The following is a 6121-nucleotide window of genomic DNA, read 5'->3' on the forward strand; positions in this document are numbered from 1 at the left end:
ATAGAAGAGGTATTATACCCCCCTCTCCGGGGTCCCGTGTCTCCTACCCCCCCTCCGTTCCCTGTAATAGAAGAGGTATTATACCCCCCTCTCCAGTGTCCTGTGTCTCCTACCTCCCCTCCGTTCCCTGTAATAGAAGAGGTATTATACCCCCCTCTCCGGTGTCCTGTGTCTCCTACCTCCCCCCCATTCCCTGTAATAGAAGAGGTATTATACCCCCCTCTCCGGTGTCTCCTACCCCCCCCCCCCCCCCCCCATTCCCTGTAATAATCTTTGAAGGTTGGTGTTCCTTATGGGAGATCACAAAGGGCGGAGAGGCCATTTAGGGCGACTAAAAACATTAAAAATCAAATTTTTCAAGAAATGGCGCCTTCAGCTTCTGCAGAACTGTAATGGGGACAACTGAAGAGCGGATTCCCCCCATCTCCTGGCTGGGTTCCCCGCCCTGTCAGTGAGTCAGTGTATTTTTATTAATGACATGTCTCAGATCCTGGCAGTCACCGCTTCCCACACGCTGAGCCGGCGGCATTTGCTGAACAGGCGCTATCATCCTGACAGCTTCAGATGGATTCCAACTTCCTAAAAGAAGGCGGAATAAAAGTAGGAAAATGCTTTAAAGAGCACCTGTCATCAATGAAACCTACCTTAAAGGCCAACTCCGGGATCAGCTTCCCCATCCCCCAATCACCCTCATTGCCCCGGATGAGCCAACCACCATCTTGTTTTTTTGCTTCTTTTTTTTTCACATTTCCCTCTTTCATTGCCTTCGGGTTGGTCACCTGACTTGCGGGTCGTCTTCATCCATCTCAGCAGTGGGCGGTGCTGAAGATGATGATGTCATCTCTCTGAATCATTACACTATTAATTTAGGGTGCTGGGGTGACACCCCCCAGGAGTGGGCCCATGACACCCTGCATTCAGCACAGAAGACTGGGGGCATCCTGCAGAGGAAGAAGTATTGGGGGGCATTCAGCACAGAGCACTGGGGGCATCCTGCGATGGAAGACGTATTGGGGGGCATTCAGCACAGAAGACTGGGGGCATCCTGCAGAGGAAGAAGTATTGGGGGGCATTCAGCACAGAAGACTGGGGGCATACTGCGATGGAAGACGTATTGGGGGGCATTCAGCACAGAAGACTGGGGGCATCCTGCAGAGGAAGAAGTATTGGGGGGCATTCAGCACAGAAGACTGGGGGCATACTGCGATGGAAGAAGTATTGGGGGGCATTCAGCACAGAAGACTGGGGGCATCCTGCAGAGGAAGAAGTATTGGGGGGCATTCAGCACAGAGCACTGGGGGCATCCTGCGATGGAAGACGTATTGGGGGGCATTCAGCACAGAAGACTGGGGGTATCCTGCAGAGGAAGAAGAATTGGGGGGCATTCAGCACAGAAGACTGGGGGCATACTGCGATGGAAGAAGTATTGGGGGGCATTCAGCACAGAAGACTGGGGGCATCCTGCAGATGAAGAAGTATTGGGGGGCATTCAGCACAGAAGGACTGGGGGCATCCTGCAGAGGAAGAAGTATTGGGGGGCATTCAGCACAGAAGACTGGGGGCATACTGCGATGGAAGAAGTATTGGGGGGCATTCAGCACAGAAGACTGGGGGCATCCTGCAGAGGAAGAAGTATTGGGGGGCATTCAGCACAGAAGACTGGGGGCATACTGCGATGGAAGAAGTATTGGGGGGCATTCAGCACAGAAGACTGGGGGCATCCTGCAGAGGAAGAAGTATTGGGGGGCATTCAGCACAGAAGACTGGGGGCATACTGCAGATGAAGAAGTATTGGGGGGCATTCAGCACAGAAGACTGGGGGCATCCTGCGATGGAAGAAGTATTGGGGGGCATTCAGCACAGAAGACTGGGGGCATCCTGCAGAGGAAGAAGTATTGGGGGGCATTCAGCACAGAAGACTGGGGGCATCCTGCAGAGGAAGAAGTATTGGGGGGCATTCAGCACAGAAGACTGGGGGCATCCTGCAGAGGAAGAAGTATTGGGGGGCATTCAGCACAGAAGACTGGGGGCATTCTGCAGAGGAAGAAGTATTGGGGGGCATTCAGCACAGAAGACGGGGGGCATCCTGCAGAGGAAGAAGTATTGGGGGGCATTCAGCACAGAAGACTGGGGGCATCCTGCAGAGGAAGAAGTATTGGGGGGCATTCAGCACAGAAGACTGGGGGCATCCTGCAGAGGAAGAAGTATTGGGGGGCATTCAGCACAGACGACTGGGGGCATCCTGCGATGGAAGAAGTATTGGGGGGCATTCAGCACAGAAGACTGGGGGCATCCTGCAGAGGAAGAAGTATTGGGGGGCATTCAGCACAGAAGACTGGGGGCATCCTGCAGAGGAAGAAGTATTGGGGGGCATTCAGCACAGACGACTGGGGGCATCCTGCGATGGAAGAAGTATTGGGGGGCATTCAGCACAGAAGACTGGGGGCATCCTGCAGAGGAAGAAGTATTGGGGGGCATTCAGCACAGAAGACTGGGGGCATACTGCAGAGGAAGAAGTATTGGGGGGCATTCAGCACAGAGGAGAGGAGAGAGGAGAGGAGGGGAGAGGAGAGGAGGAGAGTGGAGGGGACAGGAGAGGAAAGGAGAGGGAGAGGGGAGGAAGTGGGAGAGGAAGATGGAGAGGGAGGGGAGAGGAGGAGGAGAGGGAGAGGAGAGAGGAAAGGAGAGCAAAAGAAAGGAGAAGAGAGGAGGTGAGAGGGGAGGAAAAGGAAGAGGGAGAAAGAGATGAGGAGAGGACAGAGAAAAGAATAAAAATAGAGGAGACAGAAGGAGAAAGGAAAGGAGAAGAGAGTAGGGGTGTCAGGGCCTGGACTTGAACCTGGGACTTCTACTGTGTCAGGCAGTAACTCTACTCACTGAGCTACCTAGGATGCTGGACAACACTTTGCCTCATCTATTGGATAATCCTGCCTTGTGCCTTGTTTGCTCTTGAACCTTGAACTCCTTGCTCCTCCCATGAACTTCCTATATAAGCCATGTCCTTGGACTTCCTCCTTGCCAGATTATTGTGCCTTTCCAGCCAATATCCCGCTACTGTTCCTGCTGCTGTCTACACCTCCGCTACTGACCTTTGGCTTGTTCCTGACCACGATTGATCTGCTACCATTTGTGACCGACCCTTGGCTTGTGACCGACTCTGCTTTCTGATCCCTAACCTGTTGATCCGCTATTGGTTCCCAGTCTGCTCATTCCCTGGTGGGGTGATCCTGAGATCTGGGACCTGGTATTAACACGCAGCCAAATCCATCTCCACCATTAGGAGCTCTGGGGAATACCGGTTAATACTTAGACCCCGCACCTCAGGTGAGCCTGCGTCATTCCCAGGGGGACCCGCTGGTGGACCTATCCTGCTGGTTCCAGGTAAGCCTTTTACTGCTATAGCAACTGGTCTCTGAACCTGACCTTACACCGTGACAAGGGGAGAGGAGAGTAGAAGAGAGGGAGAAAGAGAGAAGAGGAGAGAGAAAAGGAGAAAGGAAGAGGAGAGAGGCGAGGAGATGAGAGGAGAGGAGGGAAGAGGAGGAGAGGAGAGAAGACAGAAGAAAGCAGAGGAGAGGAGGGGAGAAGAGAGAGGCAAGCAGACCAATGGTGAGAAAGAAAAGAGGGAAAATAAGGAGAAAGGGGGAAGGAATTGTGGGAGTTGGGGGAGAGGAGAGGAGAAAGGGAAGGGGAGAGGAGGGGAGGGGAGAGGAGAGAAAGGGGAGAGGAGAGAAAGGGGAGGGGAGAGGAGAGAAAGGGAGAGGAGAGGGGAGGAGAGGAGCGAGAGGGGCAGAGGAGTGGAGAGGAGGGGAGGAGAGAGAGGCGAGCAGACAAGAGGTGAGAAAGAGAAGAGGGAAAATAAGGAGGAGAAAGGGGGAAGGAATTGTGGGAGTTGGGGGAGGGGAGAGGACAGGAGAAAGGGGAGGGGTGGGAAGAGGAGAGGAGAGGAGTGGAGAGAACATGAGAGGAGAGGGAAGGAGAGGAGAGAGGCGAGCAGAGGAGAGAAGTGAGCAGAGGAGAGGAGGGGAGGGGAGAGGAGAGAGGCGAGCAGACAAGAGGAGAGAAGGGGAGGGGAGAGGAGAGAAGCGAGTAGAGGAGAGGAGGGGAGAGGAGAGAAGCGAGCAGAGGAGAGGAGAGAAGGGGAGGGGAGAGAGGCGAGCAGACGAGAGGAGAGAAGTGGAGGGGAGAGGAGAGAAGCGAGCAGAGGAGAGGAGGGGAGAGAGGCGAGCAGAGGAGAGGAGGGGAGAGGAGAGGAGGGGAGAGAGGCGAGCAGAGGAGAGGAGGGGAGAGGAGAGAAGCGAGCAGAGGAGAGAAGGGGAGGGGAGAGGAGAGAAGCGAGCAGAGGAGAGGAAGGGAGGGGAGAGAGGCAAGCAGACGAGAGGAGAGAAGGGGAGGGGAGAGGAGAGAAGCGAGCAGAGGAGAGGAAGGGAGGGGAGAGGAGAGAGGCGAGCAGAGGAGAGGAAGGGAGGGGAGAGGAGAGAGGCGAGCAGACGAGAGGAGAGAAGGGGAGGGGAGAGGAGAGAAGCGAGCAGAGGAGAGGACGGGAGGGGAGAGAGGCGAGCAGACGAGAGGAGAGGAGGGGAGAGGAGAGGAGAGAAGCGAGGAGAGGAGAGGACGGGAGGGGAGAGGAGAGAGGTGAGCAGACGAGAGGAGAGAAGGGGAGAGGAGAGAAGGGGAGGGGAGAGGAGAGAGGCGAGCAGAGGAGAGGAGGGGAGAGGAGAGAGGCGAGCAGAGGGGAGGAGAGGAGGGGAGGGGAGAGACGCGAGCAGACGAGAGGTGAGAAAGAGAAGAGGGAAAAGGAGGCGGAGAAAGGGGAAGGGAATTGTGGGAGTTGGGGGAGGGGAGGGCAGCAGAGCTCAGACCCGCCCAGCACACATGCGAGGAGCTCTGTGGAATATGGCTGCTGTGGATTACTAGATAAAGGTCAGCTGACTGAATTCTCCCTTTTTGTGGCAATTTGATGGAATTTCAGCGACTGATTCCATTGGTCACCCGGAATTGCTATGTAATCCATGGTATGAGGCATTTGGGGGTTTCTTCCTCGGGGGTGGGAACGATCGGACACCTCATAGGTGTATATTGGAATATAAGTCGGTTACTTTGTAGCCGTTTATTTGATATCTGCTGATAAAGTTTTATTGTAACAATGGAGGAAAACCTTGGCGGGAGCCCATGGCCATCATCTCCCCTCTTCCATCCTCTCAGAGAACGCCCCCAGCGATCCGGGAAATATCGGAGGGAAGTGACACCATGGCGCGGAGATACTGAAGAAGTAGCACAGCTGGTTTCCGTGGAAACAGATTTTCCTTCTCACATTTTTCTGTTTGCGGCGGAGGGGAGGAACGCTCGCGGTGACGTCTGCTGGATCTCAGGCTTCGACCTCAAAGAGACCTTCGTCCAAACCCGATAGAATGGACATGTTGGAGGAACTGGTTCTGGTTCTGGTTGTCAGCCGGCGTTCCCTATCATGTCTCGTAATTATCCATTAAAAACAACTTTCAGTTCTCTACATATGTTGGGAATGTCCAACACTGCCTACATGCTTGCAGGCAGCCCCTGTGGCACTGCCATGTATGTGATGTGGATGTAGTGGATACGTCCTCGTGTATCTCTGATATCAAGATTGCTCGTCTTTCTGTAATGGCGGATGAATGATAGGCGGATAGGGGGATGAATGATAGGGGGATGAATGATAGGGGGATGAATGATAGGTGGATGAAGTATAGGCGGATAGGGGGATGAATGAAAGGCAGATAGGGGGATGAATGATAGGTGGATGAATGATAGGCGGATGAATGATAGGGGGATGAATGATAGGCAGATGAATTATAGGTGCATAGGGGGATGAATGACAGGCAGAGAGGGGGATGAATGACAGGCAGAGAGGGGGATGAATGATAGGCGGATGAATGATAGGCGGATGAATGATAGGTGGATGAATGATAGGCGGATGAATGATAGGGGGATGAATGAAAGGCGGATAGGGGGATGAATGATAGGCGCATAGGGGGATGAATGAAAGGCAGATAGGGGGATGAATGATAGGTGGATGAATGATAGGCGGATAGGGGGATGAATGATAGGTGGATGAATGATAGGCGGATGAATGATAGGCGGATGA

At 54.0% G+C, this 6121-nt stretch overlaps 1 long non-coding RNA gene across 1 annotated transcript; it reads left to right on the plus strand.

Moving 5' to 3' along the window:
• Positions 1-2918: 2918 nt before the first annotated feature.
• LOC149428761 (uncharacterized) lies at positions 2919-5509 on the plus strand. Its single transcript, XR_016310683.1, has 2 exons — positions 2919-3381; positions 5206-5509. It is a non-coding gene; the product is annotated as an uncharacterized LOC149428761 (long non-coding RNA).
• Positions 5510-6121: the final 612 nt, after the last annotated feature.

Source organism: Staurois parvus, unplaced genomic scaffold, assembly GCF_062004578.1.
Source record: "Staurois parvus isolate SC_StPar_1 unplaced genomic scaffold, SC_StPar_1.0 ptg002978l, whole genome shotgun sequence".
In the NCBI taxonomy this organism is placed as follows: domain Eukaryota; kingdom Metazoa; phylum Chordata; class Amphibia; order Anura; family Ranidae; genus Staurois; species Staurois parvus.